At 33.3% G+C, this 12,887-nt stretch overlaps 1 long non-coding RNA gene across 7 annotated transcripts in view; it reads left to right on the top strand.

Moving 5' to 3' along the window:
- LOC137857950 (uncharacterized) overlaps positions 1-12,887 on the top strand; it is a 368,377-nt gene that overhangs the window by 170,636 nt on the left and 184,854 nt on the right. For all 7 annotated transcript variants that reach the window (XR_011097417.1, XR_011097414.1, XR_011097413.1 and 4 more), the window contains one exon: positions 3,576-3,712. This is a non-coding gene — a long non-coding RNA (uncharacterized lncRNA). The remainder of the gene's footprint in view (positions 1-3,575; positions 3,713-12,887) is intronic.

Genomic DNA, 12,887 nt, shown 5'->3' with positions numbered 1-12,887 from the left:
TACATGTTGAAAAAATGAGCCAAATCCACTATGCACCAATTGTACTGTTCTTACAGCTCCTTGGAGTAACTCCACTGAAAGAGTGGAAATAGAAAGGAGTTAGCATCCTGTTTCTACTCTCAAAGAAAAATTTGGAAAACACTAAAATGCTAATTCAAAGGAAGCAGAAATATTTTGGAGACTTCTATGGGAATTAGAAAACAAATGCATAACTGTATTAAGCAAATACTTATTTTAAAAAGTTCTAATATTCTTCCTACATAGAAGGATATATTTACACAGGCTCAAGTTCACTAGAGATCTTAAGAGCATCCAACAGTGTTTTCAAGTCTGTTAATCAACAAAGCCGAACAACTTCAATACACAGCTGTAAGCTAATAACATAGATTTCAAATGCAAACAGGTTAAAAAAGGCACAGCAAGAAGACACACCAAATCCATGCTCTTCATCTGTCCCTCAGTTTCTGGATGTTTGATGTATTGAATGAGAAATATGTTTTCTACTCCCCATACTGATTACATGCAGATGTAATAAAGACATTTCTAGTGCTTCAGGCACATCTGTCATGATATCATTTGATATGCTATCAATGGAAGAAGAAAGTATCAAATGACTGAAGCACTTATGCTTCAATATTACAGGACAGAATATATATGCTCATGATGGGGCACAGTTTCAGGGAGTAAAGAAGCATCTGAATTAAATTCTTGATGTAGAAATGTTTTGAAGAGTGTGTTCTGAAATTGAAAAAGCATCTGCTGACCTATCTGAAGTCAGAGACTGCAATATGGCCTCTATTAGTAAACATAAGAGGTTATCGTGTAGTTAAATGCTATAATAATAGATTAAAATATGTATAATAGAATCTTCTTGTCTTCAACATAAAAATACAGTGCTAACGATTAAATGATGCTGGAGTTTAGTATTAACAAAAATGTTTTATATAATAATACAAATCAAGATTTCTCAAGCAATTTAAAATATTTTACATATATTTATTATTAGCTATCACTATTCTTGTATTTTGTGAATTGCTCCAAAGGTAATCCTGAAAAGTTAATGCTTTTCACCTTCAGAAGTTCAAAATACATTCCCCTCTAAGGATTTGTCAGTCTAAGAAATAAGTAATCAGGTATGTTATATTTTATAATTTTCAGGCAAAACCTCCAATGAAACTGTTTTTTGACTAGAGTTTGGGGGCTGGGTCTAATCATTCTTCTGTCTTCAAGAGCAGCCAACAGTAGAATCCTACAAAAAAAAGGGATCAGTGATCGAGGAACACCCTGAGCCAGAAGTACTGCCTGACCTACTAATACTCCATGAACTTGTTAAATCCATTTTTGAATGTTTCTTCTTTTGACCTCTACAACCTCAGATGGCAATGAGTTTCACAGTATGATTATATACTGCATGGAAAAGTGTTCTGACTTAATTTAAATCTGCTATCCCCATTATTTCCTGGGGGTGTTTCTTCATTCCTTTATTTTATAAAATAGAAAATAATTGTTTCCTCCTCGTGCTCCACGTAATTCTTTTTTCTATAGACCTCTATCATCAGCTATCTCTTTTTCCAAACTAACAAATCCTGAATATACTGTCCTGGTATGGAAACTTTTAATTTTTCTTGTTGACAACCTGTGATGTAAATATTTGTGTAAACTAAAAAATACAAAATAGTAAGCAACAGGTGAAAGCAAAAATTGTCTGGAATTCTGCACCATGAGTGGACTGGGTTATATTGCTAGTGCAGTGAAATTCTTTTTCTGGTTAAAATAATGGCATGTTTCAGTGGGGCCAGTTCTCACTCTGGAAGTATATAAAACATTTCAGTTTTCATCTTTGCAAATTAGTTAGGTAAAACTTGGGGGTTATTTAAATTGCTGATGTGCTACTGCAGCTTTCTTGTCGTCACTCATTTATATGTTGTATCTCATAGTTTGTACTGTAGATATTTGTTTGAATTAGATGATGCAACCTAAGCAAGAGCCACCAAAGAAGCACAAATGGAATTATCTGTTCAGTTTTATTGTGAGAGGCTGAATGTTTTCTTCAGAACCTAACCTAAAGCCTGAAGGTTTTTTTGTTTGTTTTTAATATATTCAAATAAATTATAAGTTTATTACTACAGTCCTACGTTCTCAAGAAGGAAAGGAAAAGATTTGCCTCTGCACAAACTCCCACTCCCCTTGTATGTTTATCAGTGCACCCATCTGGATTGCTTTCCTGACTGTTAAATATGTAACTTTATGGATTTAAGTCACCACCACAATGCTCTTCAGCTGCTTGTAAAGTCTGAGGGCTGAATGAATATCAAAACTCATATATCTCATATTGATAAGTTCTACACCTAGTCTTTTAATTCAAGATCACTCGAAATTTAATCATTCAACTGTCAGCACACAGGTCATGAAGTAAAGTAGTAAAGACAGGTCAGATGTGTGAGCTGTATTGCTTCAGGTACAAACTTTCTCTTCTTTTTGGTCAATGTAGCTGAATAGCCAGGAATGGAAGCAGTTTTCAAGGTGAGCCATGAATGCATGGAGCTCACATTAGGACTTAGTTATTGAGTAGGTTTTTTGATAGTGTTTCTTTTATTTCTGTCTTGTTTGACACAATGAAATGTGATATAAAGAGAAAACAAAGGCTTGAAAAAAACTTGTAACAACAGGGTAATTGTTATATCACTAATGATCCTGGTACTGCTTACGGGGTAAGGAAGAAGACCAGTCGTATTAATAAAATCTAGTTTAAAATATTTAATACAATTACTTTACAAAATTATATTTTTGTAGAAATCAGTGTTGTCCAGAAATGCCTGTTTTCCCAGTATTTGTAGTATGGTAAATAAAAAATAACGTGCTTATGAAAAATATATATATATATATTTTTTGTCTTAGTGCTTTTGATAATGATAGTGCAGCAATAACTTTTATTCTCAGGAAAATGCATCTTTTTGATTTTACACTTTGAATTTCCTCTCAATGTGCCTATCTTTTAAAATACGTATCTTTTAACATTATATTATTATATCCATTACCATTCTAATTATTTAATAAATGAACTATAGTTGCAACTGGAGTGGTAACATTGTCACATGGATAAGGTGCCTTGCTGAGTTCATAAAGAATGGGTGTTAAGAGACTCACAAATTTTCCAGAAAGACAGGTGTATCTCTTTAAAGTATGTTTACTCCTTCTTGGTGTAAAATTGTACATGATTTTGAATTCTGTTCAAAGATTGAGAACCATGGCTTTTATCAGAAAGATTAGAAGTATTCCTTATGTTCTAATGTGGCTACACATTTCTGGAATGCTGTGTTTAGCTCACTACAAAACCCAATGATATCATGTAGGTAAAAACAGCATGAAATCAAAATGTGATCCATTTTGAAGAAGTTGGTAAAATGTTGGTAATTTGCATGGTGAGATGAGCATACGTATTAAAGAAAGATGAATTGTGTCTGACAGAATTTAGCGGTGGTAGCACTGCAAAGATTGCTCAGCTTGAGTAATCATTTCAGACTTTCTTCAAGGTTGGTTCTAAAGCTCATTAATTTTTTTTCATTGTTCCCAAGGAGTTTTGGATCAAGCTCTTATTGAAAAGTGGCTGAAAACAAGAGTTCTGGGATAGCAGAGAACTTCAGCAGAGCTTTGATTTTTGCCTGTTTGATTCCAACTCAGTTGTCTCTTCCGGATCCTGAATTTTGAAAAGGTAAGAGAAAATGACTGTGGCTCATCCTAATATAGAAAGTGGTTAAGGCAGTTAGAGAAATGTGGATTATTACTGCTACCAGTGGACTGTTCTCTTGTTCTTTCAATTTCACTCCAAGAACTAAATGGATCATTCAAAATCTGGCTAGCTACCAAGGACACAATCAAACATCTGTGCACCAGATGCATAGAGCATTATGTCCAGCTGTGTTACTGCAGCTACATCTGCAGAACACTGCATATGTCAATTGCCCTGGCCAGCAGGCTTTGGGAATACTATCTACAGGAATTAAAGCTTGCAGCACAAGTAAGACAAGAGGGTGTTTTACTTTAAGTTTTTAATGCCTTTTTCTCTCTCTCTACATTTCTTCACCGATTTGCTTGCAAGTTTGAATTAATGGAAAGAAATAGTGTATGATTTTTGCCAGTTGAGACCTCGCTTCAAGGTTTTGCAGGTTTTGCAAATAAATAAATGAATTCATCACACCCTCTATTTCAAAGTTGTACTATTATCTTAGAAAATAGTATGATGGAAGTATTGAGGAAAGTATTCTTTTCTTCCTTTGGAGCTAGTGGAAACTGGTATGTTAGATGAAGCACTCTGAGAGGGCATTTATTCCAGAGGTCACTAAAGCAAACTTACAGGAGAACTTGAGAATTCATTTGATTTCTTGAAGCAATGAGTATTTATCAGTGGGGTATGCTATAGACTTCTTCAAATATCCAGAAGCATATTCAGACTGCCTTCCTACTTAAAGTAAAAATGCTGTTTCATTTATTACATATTTCCCTCATTTTCTTTTATATTCTCCTGAGGAATCTGTTGTAATTGTCATAAAAGAGTGGGGGGTAAATACATACATACATACATATATAATGTAGATCTTCTATTTCCCCTTTCTATCAGTATAACTGTACCTTGATAAGAAGAACAATGGCAAGTTAACAAAATTAAATAACATTTTCTGTTCAAAAAGGAGATAGGTTAATAACAGTGGCTATTCTTTTGAGCTGGCAATATTCCTAGCAGTTTTTAGGAAGGCCTTTTTCAATGATATTTATAATTCTTAGAAAAAAATTGAAGTGCTAATTTCACACTACTGAATACATAAAACCCCTTTTTCCTACTGGTAAGCTTGCATGTCTAAACTTAGTTGGTATATTTTTAATGTAAAATGTCTCTTGTATTTCTAAGTGTAGAGCTACTACTGGAGCAGTTCCCAATTCAGATTTTTTTGTTTACGAGGAAAAAAACAACAGTACTTTAAGAAATTATTGATCTGCCTTTTCAATTTTAAGTTGCTGAATCATTGTATTACAGAAGTTCTTTATCTTCAATAAATACTTGTGTTCAACACACTGGGTTCAAACTTGAGGCTGTGTTGAACACAATAATGCATTTTCAGAATTTGACCACATGCAAATACGTTGCAAATTTAAAACAATTATTATTTGTAGATCATTTTATACAGAGAAAAAGCATTGAAACAGGTTTAATCAAAACCTTCTAAAGTAATGACACAATGTTATGAAAAAAGCACAGATTTGCAAAGAAAAATTAACATAAAATCAAGATGTTTCACTTGTCTACTGGTACCAAACCATTTGTACAGCTGCAAATACTAATTGCTGATTACATCTTACATAAAATCCCCTTAAGCTTTAATTTAGTACTTTTGCTGTTTATTTTTTAACCATCTTTCTCTCTGTGTTTTCCACTCTTCCAATAGTAATTTTAGTAGGACTTGAGACACATCTTGCCCTGCATATTTGCCTTTTCTGACACTGTCAAGAACAGAAGAGCCTCATGGTAGCAGGAGACATAAACAAGATAAAACTCATTTATTTTTTTTGACTCAAATCATAGGCAATGTTATCTAGGCTCTGAACCTAGTTTGTTTCTAGATAATAATGGGAAACAAGATGAAACATTTTTGTTTCTATTCCAGACCTATTAGTAGCAGATATTTCTCATTAGAAGAAATGTTTTCAAGCCTGGTGGTTTATTTGATGTTTTTGTTTGTTTGGTTTGTTTCCCCTCTCTAACTTAATGGACATTTTCTTTCCTAAAATGAATGTCCCACTCTTCTAGTTAGTTGCAGCTTTTGTGATGCTCTGTATACTAAGCTTTCTGGAACTAGAATATAGAATACAAACTGTGGCTCACATGGGTTTGCTGATGAGGTTAAAATTCCTTATACTTTAATAATATGGTAGAATCAACACCATTAATCTGATCTATAATAAACATAAATAGTAGTTTGATTCTTGGTTAAATTGTAAAAACTTGTTAAGGTTAGGGAGAAGAGAAGCTGATAGTGTTAGTCATAGTATTATCACATTTTTATTTTTTACAGTAGTAAAAAAATAATTTTTGTATTTTACTTTTAAATGATACTCAAAAAATTCTCACCTGAATAAAACCTACTCCATGTCATATGCAAAACACATCTGAAATAAAATTACTCCAGTAAAACTGTGGGAGAACAGAATTTTGTTCCAGGATCAGTGTTTTCACTAAGGTTCCAAGCTACCTGTACACTTTGAGAATATTTCTGAATTGCTTTAAAGTTTTATCGCTGTATTTTTGAAGTAACCATATCAGTCACACTTGCCTTTTGTTTGGAGTGTTTTGTCTCCTCCCTTCATTGCCTTTTGAGTTGCTCTGCAAAGAAAAGAGTGGAACTGTGTGAAAAATTTTCCTTTATTGTTGATGAATGTTGGTCTTTTGATATGATAGATGTCAAGGACCTGTGTACTTCTGAGCTGAAATACAAAACATATTTGTAAAACTCTGTTATTAATGTTCAGCACTGTCACATATGCAAGAGTGCTCAAGAGTTACTATTGAAATAATAGATGGACAGATTAGGATAAACAGAGGAAATGAAGAAGAGAGAGAACATTACAAAAAAAAATTATAAATTCTTGATGTTCTGAAAATAAAAATAGTATCTTTCAAAAAATGTTTTAAAACACCTGGAAAGAACAAGGAAGGAAAAAAAATAATTCTGACAGCTGCAGTGAATATTCAAGATAGGAGCCTAAACAATGCTAGGTACAGCTGGAAGAGAGATGGTAAGACAAAATAGTATAAAAAGCTCCTACCATGGATTGTAAAGTTGACAAAAGAAAGCCTGAAACAGTTAACTGATCAGAAGAGGTTGTAATTACAATATTATTGTTCTCTATTTTATATTAAGAACTATTCTCAGTGCTTTGAAAAAAAAAAATCTTGCTTATTCAGAACTTTAGCAGATCTAGTGTTTGTGTGATAGTATATAACAGATGTTAGATTTTTTTTCTGTGTGACTCCATAATTGTGATCACAAATAAAATGTATCTTGGAAGCAAAACTGAACTTCTATAAATAATTTTAATTAATTTGTGTTAAAATAGTCAGGAGTAATAAATCTTAGCCTGTGATTTGCTTTGCTAGTACAGCCTTGCCTGGAATTTCAGGTTGGTAATTTTTATTACTATCATAATCTCATAAAATCAGTTACACAGAAACATAAATAGGTAGAGGTGTCTTCAAATATCCTTGTTTTTATCACTTTGTGCTGTAGAAGTGTAGGATTTTATTCCCAACCTTTTGAAACCTAGGAGTGATCTACTACTTAGAACAAGTACTTTAGAGCTGCTAAAAGTCTGTGATACATGAGATGCTAACCAGTTTCCTACAAGAAATTGTTATGAGCTCGACTAACCTTACAGAATGATCATGAACAGTCTTCAGACTATTTGCTTGCATGTTTATGCAGCAGCTTTGTCAGGCCACTTACAACAGCTGTAGCTGACTTGTTTCCCTCTTTACCTATTTTCCTTTTGAAACACAAATGTTGCCTACTTCTAAACTACCAAGGTTTAGCCTTTCCTTCAAGGATTATGAAACAATTATTTTTCTCAGGTCAATGACATCTCAGAACCATATAAATGGCCATAGTGGTAAAACTTTCTAACCCAAATTACTTGTAGATGGAATATAAATCTTTTTCAGAATTTTATAACAGTTTGAAATTATCCATTGCATGGGTACTGCCATTTGCGTAGTGAAGTCCAGGTCACACTTCCCTTGTAGACAGATAGAAATAAGGAATGACAAAGAATCATGCTTGGAATATTTCCACTAAGGTGGAAATATTTCCACTAACAGCTTTTTTGTGAACTTGCATGATAAGGAATTTTCCACCCAAGAATCTTACTTATCCATTTCTTATAAATAGTAGTCAGTTGTTGTTTAGGAAGTGAGCTTATCTTGTGGTACTGTAAATTCTCTATTTTCTGTATCCATGAATATTCTGTGCCGTGTTTTCGTAACCATATTGTGAGGTGATTCTTGTCATTCCTTTCACATCATTTTCAGTCTTTCAGTTCACATATAAAATGTATATCTCTAAAGAAGTCATTACTCTGAGATACAACATGGTGATTAAATTATTATTATATTTTGCACAGCTAGGAAGTTTCTGGATCATCTGGGTTCAAAACTTTGTAATGACTCCATGCTTTTTTCATACTGCTACACCATTGTCATTTATCTATTATTTCCTCTGAGATAGAATTCTTGCTGAGAGTTGAATTTGAAACCAAAGATCATAGACACCCTCTAGTCCTTGCATTTTCTTAAGGACTTTTATGACCATATCTCATACTTCCCTTTTCCCTTTACTGTGAGGCTAAGTTTTATGAGATTTTTATCTCATAAGGTAAGTTTCATGTAAATGAGGACAGAATTATCTGTAGATGTTGATAGTCAACACCTGAAATAAAATCCTGAATTCTAAGTAAAATACTACAATGATATTTTTCTTCTTTTTAAATTTCCAGCTGTAGAGCTGTTAGTCAGGTCACCAAGCCATAAATAATGCTTCCTTTTTTTTTTTTTTTTTTTTTTCCTACTTGTATCTTGTTCGTAGCATCGGGAACATTTTATTTCCTTCCTTCCCTATTCTTAAAATGTGAGCCCTGAAGACATTAAATAGTATTGTGTTACGTGCCAGTTATTTGCCAGTGTCAAAGGATAGTGTAAGCAACACATAGTGCAATTACTATAATCATCATTCATCTACAGGACACAGAACTGAATATAGTGGGATTATGCAAATGTTTCAAGCTAGGGCTGTTCTTTCTGGCCTGTTTATAAAAGTAGTCATTCTGCCACAGATTTCTAATAGGGTTTCGTTTTTATACTAAGCAACTTGCTTTTGTAGCACTCCGTATAGTGTTTTATATAATAACTGTTAGACTTCACTTACCAGAAGTTCTTTGCATCTAATACATTAGTGTCATCCTGCTGTAAGAATGGGAGTTCTATTTTTAAGTTGTGGTACATGTTTCTCCTTGTCTTTGCTTCTTTTATTTTTTGTTATGCCATAGCACTGATATCTGCTATGATTAACATCATGCCCTTGTAATTCAACATTCTCACTGTATGGATGACATTTTCCTTTAACACATTTCATAGAAGGGCAAGTTCTACTTTGTAGAGAGCATCACTTATTCAGAACTGGAAAAATTAATTTATTTGGTCAAGGGTTCCTAGGTCTTAAGTCAAGGGTAGATTTTTTTTTTTTAGCATCTGAAAAATAAAAACCCTTTCTGTTGAAAAGATTTCAGATCACGTGTTACTGTTATGCTTTGTTTTGTTTTATTCTGTTTTATTCTGTTTTTTTTTTTTCTTTAAAAATTACCAGTGAGGGTAAATAAAGTGGTAAGTATCATAGGAATAAAGATTAAAGTTGATATGTTGTGTCATCTTTAAGCAGTTGCAAATTGTTACCTTGAAGCTTAGCAGAGCCTAAATGTCATTGCTCTCTAATGAAAGCTCTCTAGACACTGAACTGTGTTGATTGTTTCAGTGCAGTTCTTGACAGATTTAAAAAGAGAAAGCTACAATGACAGACAGACTGAAGCCATGGTACAATTATTTACCTTCAGCAGTGCTTCCTTCTTCTCAATTACTGCAGTACCTTGTTTTTCATTCCCTTTCTAATCTAGATGAATTCCTGAACCACGTCAGAGTAGTCCACAGAAAGCTTTACCACCACAACTCAGAAGTGGAACAGTTGTATAATAACTGTTGTGCATAGGTGTCATTTCAGTTGGTTTTGTGGCCATCAGCTTTGCATTGGGAAACGATGTCATCAGACTACTGGTGAACAATGCAGTTACCATTGCAACTAGCAATCTAGAGGAATTGTACCCTGAGAAAATTCCAACTTTTTTTTTTTTTTAGCTGTATGTTTGAATAAAAATAGAGAAAACATGCTTCTTTCAGTATTACAAATTATTTTGGTACTATATCAAAACAATACTAACATCCAGCTGTATTTCTATTGGACCTATAACTCAGTGTAAAAAAATGAATAACCTATTTCTGTTACTAGGTCAACTTCTGTGAATCACTTTTTCTGAATATTCAGTCTGTAAATCTTGCCTTAATGAGAGTATTTGAGAAAGAGATCACAAGTTCCTAAGACTTTTGTGTAAATGAAAATTTGCCATCCTGATAATTTTATGAAACATCTAGCAAAACAATAATCAAGCCAAAATATTTTTTATGCAAAACATTTTATTGTTCTCTTTGAAAGATCTGGGTCTGTTGTAGCATTTGAAAAACATGGTCTTTGGTTTTAAACTACTTTTAAGACTTCAGAATTATTATTTTGTTTCAGATTTAAAGTATTTTGAAGTTGAACAAAATATTTATTACAGACTAAAATGCAGTCATCTTCAACTTTCATTAACATGGATTTCTAACACTGCTTTGAAATTGAACTGTTTTTTTTTTTTTTTCTTCTTCTCCAGAATAAGTAATGCGTATGAATTTCAGTTATTGGCTGGGCTATAAACATCAAGACCTGTTTTGATGATTACACTTCAGTTTTCTACCTCATTAGAATCTAGTCAGCTAGGAATAGTATTTCTGAGTTTTCTATGGATTGCAAGTCCATAGCCTTACACAGGCTTAGGGAAAAAAAATAAAAATAAATGCCCATGAAGTATTTTCAGTTGTTGTCCAGGTTTTTTCAGTAGCTACTATTCAGGTTGTTGTAAATCCAAGGTATGAATTAGAATTTTGGCACAGCTCTCAACATAGTTTCTGATGCACCATAGCAAGGATTAGGTCTTCTGGGCGGGTGCTACTACATGCTGATCACTTTTCCCAAAAGAATTCTCAGGAATAATTTGTTTTTCTACCTGAGCCAGACTGTCCAGTGAACGAGTTTTGTCTCCTAACACTTTCTCAAATGTCAGATGATGTTTCACATTTCTAAGAACATAGTGCTTCACACCATGGGGCTGCAGAAAATGTAACTGTATCCTACTCAGACACAGTTGCCTGCCACAGCTGTTCTAAGTTTTCTAAATGAAGTCCTTTTTACCCACCATTTTGGATCTTTTTTTTTTTTTGCCTTCCTTTACAAAAGTAGACATGCAATTAGTTATTACTAAAATTTCAGCAAAATTGGTAAATCTGCTGTTACAAAATGTTGTTGATCTTGTTACATATTTTAATCACAAGAACTATGCATCAGTGGTGTATAGTTTTTTGTCTCAACTTCTTGTGTAGCTAGTATTTTTTTATTTGTTTGTTTTTCTTCTCACTTGCTCTTCTCTGAGTACTCTTTTGTTTTCATTATGCTAAGGACTGGTCTTTAAGGATTCTTAATGTTGCATGATTATTTGTGGCTTGGCTTTCTCTTCTTAGGCTTGCGTTCCATTCAAGCCACTGGCAGCTAACTTCTCTCCAGGTTTTTGTGTACTGCTGGAAGGCAGAAAAAACAGTTTTATCCAGACAGCATTGTGAGGATGAGTTGCGTGAGGTTACTTACCCAATCTGCTTAGAAAGAAAATAAATAATAATAATAATTTACCTTTCTTCTAAACATATATTGTCTATTAAAGGCATTTATAAGACTTGAAAATACTACACCATTTCAGAGAATAGTTTGTGTTATGAAAAACAGTAGGTCTATTTGAAAAACATCAGTTTTGAATATTTTATGATTTTAAATTACATACTTTAAATGGATGAAGTGACATATCTTACTGGAAATCCAAATAAGCAAGTTGTCTTATATTGGTTCTAAATATTCATTTAGAAATGGAAAGTAGAAGTGTTTTCTATTGATAGTCTTCATGTGTGTTGTTTTTTATTATTTTTTCATTCTTCTTTTTCTGCTTCTCACTAAATATCATTAAGCTGCTAGTAGCTGCAAATCTTGTATGCAAGAATACAAGATAACTGCTTTTCCCCATCAGTGAAGGCATGTTTGCATTTTTGTTTAATAACAACTTTGATCCTTCTACTGTTGGCAATGGTCATTGAGAAATCCTGACATAAAGAAGGTATCTGCAAGATAAAGTTCTACAAGGGATGATTAGCAGCACTTAAGTTTTCTTTCTGTTGAAAGGAAGAATCCCTGATTGAACAGTGCATTGAATGATATGACAAGCAAGTACTTGATCCCTGTCCAGCTGGAAAGGAATTGTATTCATCAGCAGCTTTTTAGCTAAGGATGTCTTTATATTTTCACTCTTTGTTTGAGTCTCTCCAGATCCTCCCTGTACTTCATGTCAGCACTATATAGTAGGTATGCCAAGTGGTTTTGAAATTTAAATTACAGTCTCTTTTTCAGATGTTATTGGAAAGAACGTGTAATTTATAACCACGTGTTAGGAGTACAGGATGTTCATGGTTCACTGCCAATTCTTCTTTTGTAAAGTTAATAAAACTTTCATAAAACACTTATACACTTGTATATTTCATGGTAAAGATTTTTTTTAATCTCATAGGCTAATGTAAAGATTTATTAAAAACATTTTTTTGTTAAGAGGAGTGTCAATAGTTTGCAGCTGAGTGTAATTTTGAATTCCCAGTAGATGACAGTCTGACTGAAAATGACACTAACAGCTTTGTTGATTTAGCACTAAAAATAAAGGATTCTTTCAAATGATATAAAGCTCTAATACCCTGAGTGTGCTGAAATACACTTGAGACCCTTAAGTAGAGTTGCAGTGAAATGTTCGCCAGCACTACGGATTCCGGTGAACAAGCATTAGCAAGCTTGCTGGCACTGACCCATTGGGCTCCCACCTAAAAATGAGTATGAAGGATTGAGATACCACACTAACAAGAGAATCTGATATGTCTAAATATGGGAACCATC

The sequence above is a fragment of the Anas acuta genome, chromosome 5, assembly GCF_963932015.1.
Source record: "Anas acuta chromosome 5, bAnaAcu1.1, whole genome shotgun sequence".
In the NCBI taxonomy this organism is placed as follows: domain Eukaryota; kingdom Metazoa; phylum Chordata; class Aves; order Anseriformes; family Anatidae; genus Anas; species Anas acuta.
The sequence above is the reverse complement of the archived record's forward strand: the minus strand, read 5'-3'. Positions and strand labels throughout refer to the sequence as shown.